Genomic DNA, 16,157 nt, shown 5'->3' on the forward strand with positions numbered 1-16,157 from the left:
GACAAGCATCGCACGATCCTTCTCCAGCTACCGACACGAGCCACCCTGCTCCTACACCTCCTACATCTTGGTAAGTTTATCTAGTGTTTTGCTTAACACATGCATAAAGACCTAGACTTAGCTTTATTTCCTCCAATGCTTACCATAATGACCTAGACTTAGCTTCTTCACCTCCAAAATGACTTAATAAGCTTACTGACCTCCAAAACCATCCATTTTACCTAAGTTAGCTCTAAAACGATCTGTACTTAGCTTACTTATGTCAAAAATTGCATAATTAGCTTAGTTAGCTTATAGACGATCCATTTTACCTAAGTTAGCTCTAAAATGACCCATTTTACCTAGGTTAGCTTATAAATGATCCAGTTCATCCAAGTTAGCTCAAAAATGACCCATTTTACCTAGATTAGCTCCTAAATGATCCATTTTACCTACGTTAGCTTTAAAATGACCCATTTCACCTAGCTTAACTCCAAAATGACCAATCTTACCTAGGTTATCTCATAAACGATCCATTTCAACTAATTTAGCTCATAAACGATCCATTTCACCTAGGTTACTTAAAAAACGATCCATTTCACCTAAATTAGCTCTTAAATGATCCATTTCACCTAAGTTAGCTCAAAAAGATCCATTTCAACTAAATTAGCTCATAAATGATCCATTTCACCTAAGTTAGCTCAAAAACGATCCATTTCAACTAAGTTAGCTCATAAATGATCCATTTCACCTAAGTTAGCTAAAAAACGATCCATTTCACCTTAGTTACCTCAAAAATGATCCATTTCACCTTAGCTAGCTCATAAACGACCCATTTCAACTAAGTTAGCTCATAAATGATCCATTTCACCTTAGCTACCTCATAAACGACCCATTTCAACTTAGTTAGCTCATATATGATCCATTTCTCGTAAGTTAGCTCATAAATGACATACTCTTCTTGTTCTAGTCTTCTTCTTGTTCTACTCTTCTTGTTCTAGTCTTCTTCTTGTTCTACTCTTCTTCTTGTTCTACTCTTCTTGTTCTAACTTTCTTATTTTTCATTTTGCAGAGTTCATTCACTTGACGAAAGCTTGCATAGATGGAGTGCTCCTTATCCCTTTCTCTGTTTCTTTTTGTATCGTTGAACTATGCATGTATCGTTGGATGAAACTATTGTAATATATATGGTTGGATGCCTCTATGTTGAACTTGTTATGTATGATGGAACTATGATGAAGTTATGTGTTGGATGCATGTAATATATATGGTTGGATATCTTATATGTTTGCTCTGTAATGGCCTTTTGAAATATATCTATATATGTCATCTATATTTGTGATGAAAATTGTTGGATTTAATAAAAAACAGATAAAAGAGCCAATATGCAGGCTCTTTGCCGTCTGCCACCGACGGCAACGAGCTCTTTGCCGTCTGCCGCGGACGGCAAAGAAGACACGTGGCATCCAGCTGTGCTTCCTGGGAGCTGACCCATTTGGCCAGTTTGCCTACAGTGGCAGACGGCAAAGACTTTGCCGTCAGTGGCAGACGGCAAAGACACTAGAAAGTTTGCCGTCAGCGGCGGACGGCAAAGGCCTGCCGTTAGCCACTTAACGGACTGACAGCGCAATTATTGCCGTCCGCCTTCTTTGCCGTCTGCCGAGCTCTCTTTGCCGTCTGCGGCGGACGGCAAAGACTTTGCCATCAGTAGCAGACGGCAAAGGAGCTGTTTACCGAAGCCTACATTGCCGGAGCCTTTTGCCGTCCGCGGCTGACGGCAAAGGCCTTTGCCGTCCGCCGTTCATGCCTTTGCCGTCCGCCGTGGCGGATGGCAAAGTAGCTGATTCCTGTAGTGATAGAATGGTAAATTGTATAGGTGCACTAGTTCGGCGAAGAGATGGTGATACAAGTGGTATATGGATAGTAGATAAAGCTATTTGTAATTTGAAATTATAAAAACAGCAAGGTAACGAATGATAAAAGTGAGCATAAACAGTATTGCAATGCGTTGAAACAAGGCCTAGGGTTCATACTTTCACTAGTGCAAGTCCTGTCAACAATCATAGCATAATTGGATCACATAACTATCCCTCAACATGCAACAAAGAGTCACTCCAAAGTCACTAATAGCGGAGAACGAACGAAGAGATTATGGTAGGGTACGAAACCACCTCAAAGTTATTCTTTCCAATCAATCCGTTGGGCTATTCCTATAAGTGTCACAAACAGCCCTAGAGTTCATACTAGAATAACACCTTAAGACACAAATCAATCAAAACCCTATTGTCACCTAGATACTCCAATGTCACCTCAAGTATCCGTGGGTATGATTATACGATATGCGTCACACAATCTCAGATTCATCTATTCAACCAACACAAAGGACCTCAAAGAGTGCCCCAAAGTTCTATCGGAGAATCATGACGAAAACATGTGCCAACCCCTATGCATAGGTTCATGGGCGGAACCTGCAAGTTGATCACCAAAACATACATCAAGTGAATCACGTGATATCCCATTGTCACCACAGATATCCACGACAAGACATACAAGTGTTCTCAAATCTTTAAAGACTCAATCTGATAAGATTACTTCAAAGGGGAAACTCGATTCATTACAAGAGAGTAGAGGGGGGAAGAAACATCATAGGATCCAAATATAATAGCAAAGCTCGCGATACATCAAGATCGTATCACCTCAAGAACACGAGAGAGAGAGAGAGAGAGAGAGATCAAACACATAGCTACTGGTACATACCCTCAGCCCCGAGAGAGAACTACTCCGTCCTCGTCATGGAGAGCGCCGGGATGATGAAGATGGCCACCGGAGAAGGATTCCCCTCTGGCAGGGTGCCGGAACAGGTCTAGATTGGTTTTCGGTGGCTACGGGGGCTTCTGGCGGTGGAACTGCCGATCTATTGTGTCCCTGATGTTTTTAGGGTATATGGAGATATATAGGTGGAAGAAGTACGTCAGGGGGCCACGAGGGGCTCACGAGGGTGGAGGGCGCGCCCAGGGGGTGGGCGCGCCCCCCTGCCTCGTGACCTCCTCGCAGATCCCCCGATGTGCACTCCAAGTCTTCTGGGCTTCTTTCCTTCCAAAAATGAGTTTCGTGAAGTTTCAAGTCAATTGGGCTCCGTTTGATTTCCCTTTTCTGCGAAACCCTAAAATAGGGTAAAAACAGAAACTGGCACTAGGCTCTGGGTTAATAGGTTAGTCCCAAAAATGATATAAAACTGTATAATAAAGCCCATAAACATTCAAAACAGTAGATAATATAGCATGGAGCAATCAAAAATTATAGATACGTTGGAGACGTATCACCGAACTAAGCAAAATAAGATGCATAAAGGATAAAGGATAAACATCACATGCAATCAATATAAGTGATATGATATGGCCATCATCATATTGTGCCTTTGATCTCCATCTCCAAAGCACCGTCATGATCACCATCGTCACCGGCTTGACACCTTGATCTCCATCGAAGCATCGTTGTCATCACATGGTCGTCTCGCCAACTATTGCTTTTTCAACTATTGTTATCACATAGCGATAAAGTAAAGCAATTACATGGCACTTGCATCTTATGCAATAAAGAGACAACCATAAGGCTTCTGCCAGTTGCCGATAACTTTAACAAAACATGATCATATCATACAACAATTTTTATATCATCACGTCTTGACCGTATCACATCACAGCATGCCCTGCAAAAACAAGTTAGACGTCCTCTACTTTGTTGTTGCAAGTTTTACGTGACTGCTACGGGCAGAGCAAGAACCGTTCTTACCTACGCATCAAAAACCACAACGTGGTATAGTGATTGCTTTTTGATCTTCAGAAAGAACCATGTTCATTGAATCTGATTCAACTAAAGCTGGAGAAACAGACACCCACTAGCCAACCGTGTGCGAAGCACGTCGGTAGAACCAGTCTCGCGTAAGCGTACACATAATGTCGGTCTGGGCCGCTTCATCCAACAATGCCGCTGAATCAAGAATCAACTAGTGACGGCAAGCAATATGTATATACCCACGCCCACAACTCCTTTGTGTTCTACTCGTGCATATAACATCTACGCATAAACCTGGCTCTGATACCACTATTGGGGAACGTAGTAATTTCAAAATTTTCCTACGCACACACAGGATAATGGTGATGCATAGCAATGAGAGGGAAGAGTGTGTCCACATACCCTCGTAGACCAAAAGCGGAAGCGTTAGAACAATGTGGTTGATGTAGTCGTACGTCTTCACGATCCGACCGATCCAAGTACCAAACGCACGGCACCTCCGAGTTCAGCACACGTTCAGCTCGATGATGTCCCATGAACTCCGATCCAGCAGAGCTTCACGGGAGAGTTCCGTCAGCACGACGGCGTGATGACGATGATGATGATGCTACCGACGCAGGGCTTCGCCTAAGCACCGCTACGCTATGATCAAGGTGGATTATGGTGGAGGGGGGCACCGCACACGGTTGGGAGAGATCAACAGATCAACTTGTGTGTCTAGAGGTGCCTCCTACCCCCGTATATAAAGGAGCAAGGGGGGAGGCCGGCCGGCCCCAGGAGGCGCGCCAGGAGGAGGAGTCCTCTTGTAGGAGTAGGACTCCCCTCTTTCCTACTCCTACTAGGAGGGGGAAAGGAAGGGGGAGAGGGAGAAGGAAAGGGGGCGCCCCCCCCCTCTCCTAGTCCAATTCAGACCAGAGGGGGAGGGGCACACGGCCTGCCCTAGACCAGCCCTCTCTCTCCACTAAGTCCCATAAGGCGAGGGGGTTCCGGTAACCCTCGGACACTCCAGTTTTCTCCGAAACCACCCGGAACACTTCCGGTGTTCGAATATAGTCGTCCAATATACCGATCTTTACGTCTCGACCATTTTGAGACTCCTCGTCATGTCCGTGATCATATCCGGGACTCCGAACTACCTTCGGTACATCAAAACACAAAAACTCATAATACCGATTGTCGCCGAACTTTAAGCATGCAGACCCTACGGGTTCGAGAACTATTTAGACATGATCGAGACACGTCTCCGGTCAATAACCAATATCGAAACCTGGATGCTCATATTGGCTCCCACATATTCTACGAAGATCTTTATCGGTCAAACCGCATAACAACATACGTTGTTCCCTTTTTCATCGGTATGTTACTTCCCTGAGATTCGATCATCGGTATCTCAATACCTAGTTCAATCTCGTTACCGGCAAGTCTCTTTACTCGTTCCGTAATACATCATCTCATAACTAAATCATTAGTTACAATGCTTGCAAGGCTTATAGTGATGTGCATTACCGAGTGGGCCCAGAGATACCTCTCCGACAATTGGAGTGACAAATCCTAATCTTGATCTATGCCAACTCAACAAGTACCATCGGAGACACATGTCGAGCACCTTTATAATCACCCGGTTACTTGTGATGTTTGGTAGCACACAAAGTGTTCCTCCGGTAATCGGGAGTTGCATAACCTCATAGTCATAGGAACATGTATGAGTCATGAAGAAAGCAATAGCAGTAAACTAAACGATCAAGTGGTAAGCTAACAGAATGGGTCAAGTCAATCACTTCATTCTCCTAATGATGTGGTCCCTTCAATCAAGAGACAACTCATGTCTATGACTAGGAAACTTAACCATCTTTGATTCAACGAGCTAGTCAAGTAGAGGCATACTAGTGACACTCTGTTTGTCTATGTATTCACACATGTACTAAGTTTCCGGTTAATACAATTCTAGCATGAATAATAAACATTTATCATGATATAAGGAAATAAAAAAAACTTTATTATTGCCTCTAGGGCATATTTCCTTCAACCATGGCCCGAGAGCCAGAGGCACCGCCTTAACCGCCACCTCTGAGATAGTGGAAGATGCGGCCACGCGCCTTGGCGATTGCGAGCGACAGCTCCTCCTTCGCCTACCGGCGATGGCGTCGTGGTGGAGACGAGGGCCCGTCGATCCGCGTGTAGCGGCTGTGCGGTGGGGGCGGCACCGGCTCGTCCTTCACGCGACAGAGGCGCTAGGGGGATGCCGACTCCTGCTTCACGCGACCGCTGATGTGGAGGCCACAGTTGCGCGGCGGGGACGCCGACTCGTCCTTCACCGGCCAGAGTGGGGATGCCGGATCCCGCTTTGTGTGGATCTGTGGCGGGGACGGTGACTCCTCCTTCATGCGCGTCGGCGACGGTGGCGTTGATACGTCTCCAACGTATCTATAATTTTTGATTGCTCCATGCTATATTATCTACTGTTTTGGACATTATCGGGCTTTATTATCCACTTTTATATTATTTTTGGGACTAACCTATTAACTGGAGGCCCAGCCCAGAATTGTTGTTTTTTTTCCTATTTTAGGGTTTCGAAGAAAAAGAATATCAAACGGAGTCCAAACGGAATGAAACCTTCGGGAACGTGATTTTCTCACCGAACATGATCCAGGAGACTTGGACCCTACGTCAAGAAACAAAGGAGGAGGCCACGAGGTAGGGGGCGCACCTACCCCCCCCCCAGGCGCGCCCTCCACCCTCGTGGGCCCCCTGTTGCTCCACCGATGTACTCCTTCCTCCTATATATACCTACGTACCCCCAAACGATCAGAGACGAAGCCAAAACCCTAATTCCACCGCCGTAACTTTCTGTATCCACGAGATCCCATCTTGGGGCCTGTTTTGGAGCTCCACCGGAGGGGGCATCCATCACGGAGGGCTTCTACATCAACACCATAGCCCCTCCGATGAAGTGTGAGTAGTTTACCTTAGACCTTCGGGTCCATAGTTATTAGCTAGATGGCTTATTCTCTCTTTTTGGATCTCAATACAATGTTCTCCCCCTCTCTTGTGGAGATCTATTCGATGTAATCTTCTTTTTGTGGTGTGTTTGTTGAGATCGATGAATTGTGGGTTTATGATCAAGATTATCTATGAACAATATTTGAATCTTCTCTGAATTCTTTTATGTATGATTGGTTATATTTGCAAGTCTCTTCGAATTATTAGTTTGGTTTGGCCTACTAGATTGATATTTCTTGCAATGGGATAAGTGCTTAGCTTTGGGTTCAATCTTGCGGTGTCCTTTCCCAGTGACAGTAGGGGCAGCAAGGCACGTATTGTATTGTTGCCATCGAGGATAACAAGATGGTTTTTTTATCATATTGCATGAATTTATCCCTCTACATCATGTCATCTTGCTTAAGGCGTTACTCTGTTTTCATGAACTTAATACTCTAGATGCATGCTGGATAGCGGTCGATGAGTGCAGTAATAGTAGTAGATGCAGGCAGGAGTCGGTCTACTTGTCTCGGACGTGATGCCTATATACATGATCATACCTAGATATTCTCATAACTATGCTCAATTCTGTCAATTGCTCAACAGTAATTCATTCACCCACCGTAAAATACTTATGCTCTTGAGAGAAGCCACTAGTGAAACCTATGGCCCCCGGGTCTATCTTCATCATATTAATCTCCCAATACTTAGTTATTTCCTTTGCTTTTTACTTTGCTTTTATTTTACTTTGCATCTTTATCACAAAAATACCAAAAAAATTATCTTATCATATCTATCAGATCTCACTCTCGTAAGTGACCGTGAAGGGATTGACAACCCCTTATCACGTTGGTTGCGAGGAGTTATTTGCTTTGTGCAGGTACGAAGGACTCGCGCGTAGCCTCCTACTGGATTGATACCTTGGTTCTCAAAAACTGAGGGAAATACTTACGCTACTTTGCTGCATCATCCTTTCCTCTTCAAGGAAATCCAACGCAGTGCCAAGAGGTAGCAAGAAGGATTTCTGGCGCCGTTGCCGGGGAGGTTCGCGCAAGTCAAGATTTGACTCCCGACAACGAGCCATTTCTGGCGCCGTTGCCGGGGAGTCTATGCAAAAGTCAATATACCAAGTACCCATCACAATCCTTATCTCCCGCATTACATTATTTGCCATTTGCCTCTCGTTTTCCTCTCCCCCACTTCACCCTTGCTGTTTTATTCGGCATCTCTCTCTCTTTCCTCCCTCTCTTTTTCTGTTCGCCTCTTTTCCGTTTGCTTGTCCTTATGGCTAGTCCCTTATCTTCTCCGTTGTCTCCCGAGAATGAAATTCTAAATTTTAAGCAAAGGGAGGGAGAAAATCAAAAGGACGCTTGGTATAGAATTTGCAATGCTCAAAATAGATCTACCAGGAAGCAATCTACTTCTGTTCTTCTTCGCAATTTTTATGTAGGCACTACTCCTTGGCACAGATATGTCCTTGATACTATTAACAGAGGGAACTTCTTGGGTAGCCATACTTTTGATTCTTATAATGCTATGATAGATTTGTTTGGCTCACCCCCTCTTTTGGTTAATGGAACTGTATTAACTTTGGAGCATGTAATGCAAAGGCTCGAAATTATTGAAAATAAGGTTGCTACTGTAGAGTTAATTGAAAATTTGGATAAAAATATCCACAACCGAATCTCTCAATATGGATCTAAAGTAGGAGTCACTTTGAAAAATATTAAAGAGAAGGAACCCATAGTTAATGAGAAAATAAATTACGATTCCACTAGGATCGATAAACTTGAGGATATTATTACCAACTTGGGAACCGTTTATTCTTCTGTAAAGAATACTCCAAGTCCTCCCACTAAAATTGCCAAGCTTATGTATGTTCCTAAAAATAAGGGTGAATCCTCTAGTAAGGAAACTGCAGATCTCAAATCTATAAGTATTCATCCCAATCTTTTTGCTATCATTAAGGAACCATTTGTTACAAATGAATTTTTCGATCTTGTGCCTAAAAGTTTGATAATCAATAAACAGAAAGAAATTCCTAAAGATGGTAGATGCCTCATTGAAGAATTGCCTACCAAAGATGGCAATACCTAGATCTATCCTTGCTTTTTATGCCTAGCTAGGGGCGTTAAACGGTAGTGCTTGTTGGGAGGCAACCCAATTTTATTTTTATTCCTTGCTTTTTGCTCCTGTTTAGTAATAAATAATTTATCTAGCCTCTGTTTAGGTTGTGTTTTTTTGTGTTTAATTAGTGTTTGTTCCAAGTAGAACCGTTGGGAAGACTTGGGGAAAGTCTTGATATCTTGCTGTAAAAAACAGAAACTTCAGTGCTCACGAGAACTGCTGCCATTTTTATTTGGAAAGTGCTATTTAGTTAATTATTTTTTAAGATGATTAATAGATAAATTCCTCACGTCCAGAAATTTATTTTAGAATTTTTGGGGTTCCAGATCTTGCGCTAGCTACAGATTACTACAGACTGTTCTGTTTTTGACAGATTCTGTTTTCCGTGTGTTGTTTGCTTATTTTGATGAATCTATGGCTAGTAAAATAGTTTATAAACCATAGATAAGTTGGAATACAGTAGGTTTAACACAAATATAAATAAAGAATGAGTTCATTACAGTACCTTGAAGTGTTCTTTTGTTTTCTTTCGTTGACGGAGCTCACGAGATTTTCTACTTTAAAATTTGTGTTGTGAAGTTTTCAAGTTTTGGGTAAAGATTTGATGGATTATGGAACAAGGAGTGGCAAGAGCCTAAGCTTGGGTATGCCCATGGCACCCCAATATAATCTAAGGACACCTAAAAGCCAAAGCTTTGGGATGCCCCGGAAGGCATCCCCTCTTTCATCTACTTCTATCGGTAACTTTACTTGGAGCTATATTTTTATTCACCACATGATATGTGTTTTGCTTGGAGCGTCTTGTATGATTTGAGTCTTTGCTTTTTAGTGTACCATAATAATCCTTGCTGTACACACCTTTTGAGAGAGCCATACATGATTTGGAATTTTTTAGAATACTCTATGTGCTTCACTTATATCTTTTTGAGTTATATAGTTTTGCTCTAGTACTTCACTTATATCTTTTAGAGCACGGTGGTGGATTTGTTTTATAGAAACTATTGATCTCTCATGCTTCACTTAGATTATTTTGAGAGTCTTAAGTAGCATGGTAATTTGCTTAAATAATCCTAATATGCTAGGTATTCAAGATTAGTATTTTTTTTCTTATGAGTGTTTTGAATACTAAGAGAAGGTTGATGCTTGATGATTGTTTTGAGATATGGAGGTAATAATAGCAAAGTCATGCTAGTTGAGTAGTTGTGAATTTGAGAAATGCTTGTGTTGAAGTTTGCAAGTCCCGTAGCATGAGCGTATGGTAAACGTTATGTAACAAATTTGAAACATGAGGTGTTATTTGATTGTCCTCCTTATGTGTGGCGGTCGGGGACGAGCGATGGTCTTTTCCTACCAATCTATCCCCCTAGGAGCATATGCGTAGTGCTTGGTTTTTGATGACTTGTAGATTTTTGCAATAAGTTTGTGAGTTCTTTATGACTAATGTTGAGTCCATGGATTATACGCACTCTCAACCTTCCATCATTGCTAGCCTTTTCGGTACCGTGCATTGCCCTTTCTCACATTGAGAGTTGGTGCAAACTTCGCCGGTGCATCCAAACCCCGTGATATGATACGCTCTTTCACACATAAACCTCCTTATATCTTCCTCAAAACAGCCACCATACCTACCTATTATGGCATTTCCATAGCCATTCTGAGATATATTGCCATGCAACTTTCCACCATTCCGTTTATCATGACACATTCATTATTGTCATATTGCTTAGCATGATCATGTAGTTGACATAGTATTTGTGGCAAAGCCACCGTTCATAATTCTTTCATACATGTCACTCTTGGTTCATTGCATATCCCGGTACACCGCCGGAGGCATTCATATAGAGTCATATCTTGTTCTAAGTATCGAGTTGTAATTCTTGAGTTGTAAGTAAATAGAAGTGTGATGACCATCATTCATAAAGCATTGTTCCAAAAAAAGGGGGGGAAGGCCAAATAAAAAAAAGAAAAATAAAGGCCAAATAAAAAATAAAATAAAATAAAATAAAAGGGACAATGCTACTATCCTTTGCCACACTTGTGCTTCAAAGTAGCACCATAATCTTCATGATAGAGAGTCTTTTGTTTTGTCACTTTCATATACTAGTGGGAATTTTTCATTATAGATCTTGGCTTGTATATTCCAACAATGGGCCTCCTCAAGTGCCCTAGGTCTTCGTGAGCAAGCAAGTTGGATGCACACCCACTTAGTTTCTTTTGTTGAGCTTTCATACATTTATAGCTCTAGTGCATCAGTTGCATGGCAATCCCTACTCCTTGCATTAACATCAATCGATGTGCATCTCCATAGCCCATTGATTAGCCTCATTGATGTGAGACTTTCTCCTTTTTTGTCTTCTCCACATAACCCCCATCATATTCTATTCCACCCATAGTGCTATATCCATGGCTCGCGCTCATATATTGCATGAAAGTTTATAGGTTTGAGATTACTAAAGTATGAAACAATTGCTTGGCTTGTCATTGGGGTTGTGCATGATGAGAGCATTCTTGTGTGACGAAAATGGAGCATGACTAAACTATATGATTTTGTAGGGATGAACTTTCTTTGGCCATGTTATTTTGAGAAGACATAATTGCTTAGTTAGTATGCTTGAAGTATTATTATTTTTATGTCAATATGAACTTTTATCTTGAATCTTTCGGATCTGAATATTCATACCACAATTAAGAAGAATTACATTAAAATTATGCCAAGTAGCACTCCGCATCAAAAATTCTATTTTTATCATTTACCTACTCGAGGACGAGCAGGAATTAAGCTTGGGGATGCTTGATACGTCTCCAACGTATCTATATTTTTTGATTGCTCCATGCTATATTATCTACTGTTTTGGACATTATTGGGCTTTATTATCCACTTTTATATTATTTTTGGGACTAACCTATTAACCGGAGGCCCAGCCCAGAATTGCTGTTTTTGCCTATTTTAGGGTTTCGAAGAAAAGGAATATCAAATGGTGTCCAAATGGAATGAAACCTTCGGGAAAGTGATTTTCTCACCGAACATGATCCAGGAGACTTGGACCCTACGTCAAGAAACAAAGGAGGAGGCCACGAGGTACGGGGCGCGCATACCCCCCCCAGGCGCGCCCTCCACCCTCGTGGGCCCCCTGTTGCTCCACCGACGTACTCCTTCCTCCTATATATACCTACGTACCCCCAAACGATTAGATACGGAGCCAAAACCCTAATTCCACCGCCGTAACTTTCTGTATCCACGAGATCCCATCTTGGGGCCTGTTCCAGAGCTCCACCAGAGGGGGCATCCATCACGGAGGGCTTCTACATCAACACCATAGCCCCTCCGATGAAGTGTGAGTTGTTTACCTCAGACCTTCGGGTCCATAGTTATTAGCTAGATGGCTTCTTCTCTCTTTTTGGATCTCAATACAATGTTCTCCCCCTCTCTCGTGGAGATCTATTCGATGTAATCTTATTTTTGCGGTGTGTTTGTTGAGACCGATGAATTGTGGGTTTATGATCAAGATTATCTATGAACAATATTTGAATCTTCTCTGAATTCTTTTATGTATGATTGGTTATCTTTGCAAGTCTCTTTAAATTATCAGTTTGGTTTGGCCTACTAGATTGATCTTTCTTGCAATGGGAGAAGTGCTTAGCTTTGGGTTCAATCTTGCGGTGTCCTTTCCCAGTGATAGTAGGGGTAGCAAGGCACGTATTGTATTGTTGCCATCGAGGATAACAAGATGTTTTTTTTATCATATTGCATGAATTTATCCCTCTACATCATGTCATCTTGCTTAAGGCGTTACTCTGTTTTCATGAACTTAATACTCTAGATGCATGTTGGATAGCGGTCGATGAGTGGAGTAATAGTAGTAGATGCAGGCAGGAGTCGGTCTACTTGTCTCGGACGTGATGCCTATATACATGATCATACCTAGATATTCTCATAACTATGCTCAATTCTGTCAATTGCTCAACAGTAATTCGTTCACCCACCGTAAAATACTTATGCTCTTGAGAGAAGCCACTAGTGAAACCTATGGCCCCCGGGTCTATCTTCATCATATTAATCTCCCAATACTTAGTTATTTCCTTTGCTTTTTTACTTTGCTTTTATTTTACTTTGCATCTTTATCACAAAAATACCAAAAATATTATCTTATCATATCTATCAGATCTCACTCTCGTAAGTGACCGCGAAGGGATTGACTATTTGCTTTGTGCAGGTATGAGGGACTCACGTGTAGCCTCCTAATGGATTGATACCTTGGTTCTCAAAAACTGAGGGAAATACTTACGCTACTTTACTGCATTATCCTTTCCTGTTCAAGGAAATCCAACGCAGTGCTCAAGAGGTAGCAGGTGTCGGACCCATCTGACGGAGCGAAAGCTCCGTCATGATCTCCATCTGATGGACGAATTCTTCGTCTATCAGAGCCGCCTCCGAGAGGAGATAGGGTCGCTACTGCGGTTGGTCCTCCTCATCGCCGGGGAAGATGACTATCTCCTCCTTGCTAGAGGAGCCCGTTGTTTTGGATGAGGATGGTCCAGGTGAGCGAGGGCGGCGACGCCGCGATCCGCCTAATGACAAATTCCAGTGTTGCCGCATGCCGGCACGGAGAACCAGGACTTCGGCATCGTCGCTGGGCTCGAAGAGGAGGAAGGGCTTGGCCAGGGGGAGGAGGACGGTGCGGTGCTCAGGATGGTGTGGATCTGGACGGCGCTGGAGCACGGCTTAAATAGCTGCGGCCAGGCCAGGCGAAGGTGCAGTCAGCCCGCTTCAATGCAGCGCACGGCCGAAGTTGGTTTCTCGGGATGCAGCATCTACATTGAATCGGCGGCGACGCCCGAGAGGTCGCTTCCGTCTGCGCTGCCTTCCCGTCCGGTCAAAATGCGGCATCAATGCCGGCCAGTGCATGCTCTAGGTCAGCATGAATGCGGCACGGTAAGCGACATGGGGCATGGGATGGAAAAGCGCGGGAAGGGCGGGTGGGTGGTTTGGGTGGGCCAGGGCGGTCAGAAGCGGGCTTGGGAAAGGTCCATACTCCCGGAAAGCTCCCCTCCCCACGTTTGTCTCTGGTCTATGAGAGAAAACGCATCTGGACCGCCCTGCGGACCGATATAGGCCTGCGCCGGATGGCTTCCGCGGTCCAGACAGATGCGGGAGGTTTGAGGGTAGGCGTTGGAGATGCCCTTAGGTCATCCACTTGAGGGAATTTGCAACAATAAAGTTGCGTAGTAGACCTCAGGAGCCGACATCCCCGGCGCCACCGCATAGTTCTGGATGCTACAAGGAGGTGGCACTGCAACCTCGGTGGCGCATGACCTTTGTGAAGGAGGAGGAGGTGCCCTCCCCGGCGATCGCTAATGCACACGATCGCCTGCTCTACTACCTCGGATGTGGCGCTCAAGGAGCGGCACAACACGGTGCGATGTTCGACCTTCGCTATGTCGGTTGCGGCGTCGGACTGGGTGTGCGCCGACCTGGACCTTGCATTAGCCTGGGTCAAGGATCTATCCAGGACCACCGGGCGGACGCCCGCCCACGTCCAGCGCTGGACCAGCGACTAGCTCTGCAAGATCGCGTTGGCTGAGTCCGACGTGGGTAGCGACGTGGGTTGGAGTCCACGCCCGACCGTCGCCACCAGCTGGGCGTGGTCGATTGTCCGTGTAAGGTGGAGCGGTTGCGCCGCGATCGCACTGTGGCGACTCACCAGGGCTGTTGAGACCCTTAGGAGGTCGTTCACCACTGAAGGATGACGACGAAAGTTCCGACGGCCTCAAAGGACATGACTACGAGGTCATCGTCTGGTGCGTCACATTGATTAGTTTAGTTATTAGAGTTTAAAATTCGTTCGGTTTAGTTGAACTTTGTTAAATTTCGTCCTTTTGGTTGTAAATATATTAAAATTTAAGAAATACAATATCTTCTAATTTGCATGTTTTCATCCATTTTTGTGAAATATCCGTTTAAAATAGAGATAATTACACCTATAGTCCCTGTACTCTCCGGCATGTAACACCATGCTTCTCGAACTCGCGAAGTGCTCCACTACGGTCCTCAAACATGAGAATACGTTCCAGTACGATCCTGGCTATGTCTCCTGCTACTCCCTGCAATACCGTATAAGTGTGGGCCCCGTATGTCAGATTGTGAGTGAAAAAATTGGTGAAAAAAACATTCACATGGGATTCAAACCTGAGACAATTCGTTAGAAAACAGCCAAGCTAACCATTGATTCACTCCATTCCTGACGTGAATAACTGATCTGAAGTACCTATAAGTCTGTTTTTGTATCACGTCATTAGCAGTACATATTTTTTTGCGGGGACAATACATATAATTAAGTCGGCCCAGAAGCGTATCATACCTTTTTTAATATCTTCAGGCGATTTTCCTGGTGCTTATTCCGTTTTTGTTTTATTTTAACAAGTTTCTGTTAATTTTCTCTTTTTCGTATAAACAAGTCCTGTTGCATCTATATTTTGTTCTCATTATTTTTATGCCTTGAAAAGATAAACATGACTTATAAAATTATTTTGATTTAAAAAAGTGTAGGAAAATTTATGTATCTTCATTCAGGACCACAAGCACGGGCATTTATTTTGAATCCTCATTGTATTTTTAAATACAAAATTATTTAAAAATTTGACAGCGTGTATTTTATATAGTGTCCAACATGGTTTTAGAAAACATTTATATTTTTATCCAACCCTATGCCCAGTTACAGATTTTCCTATTCTTCTATTTTCAAGTTTGTCTCTTTAACTTTTCCCATTTTAAAAATAAATGTAAGAAAAAACTAGAATAATTATTAATACGTTATTTACCTATATTAGTATTTCTTATAAAATAAAAAGAGGAAATAAACACGAATTTGTTTTTTAGATCTAATGCAAAATTGGTAAATAAAATATAAAGAAAACCAGTAGAATATGAAGAGAGGTACGTTACCATATATGTGATGCCAGGAACTTGTTTATTAGCTAAACATGATGCGTGGTTTAGTGTGAAGGTTAACCTGGCTGTGAGGTATGCCTTTGGTGCCGGGTTTGAATTCTCTCTCAAAAATTTCTGCACGTTCCTCCCTCTTTGATGTACTAACATGCAGACCCCACACATGTATTGTATGCTGATGTGGTGCCACGCTCGACTGCGGGAGATGTAGCTAGGATTGTATTGGAGCGTATTCTTGTATTTAAAAACCGCAGTGGAGCATTTTACGAGTTTGAGGACCATCATGTTATATGCCAGAGAGTATAAGGATGGTAGGTGTAATTATCTCATT

This window comes from Triticum urartu, chromosome 7A (assembly GCF_056163025.1).
Source record: "Triticum urartu cultivar PI428250 chromosome 7A, HENAU_Tu73, whole genome shotgun sequence".
NCBI classification, from domain to species: domain Eukaryota; kingdom Viridiplantae; phylum Streptophyta; class Magnoliopsida; order Poales; family Poaceae; genus Triticum; species Triticum urartu.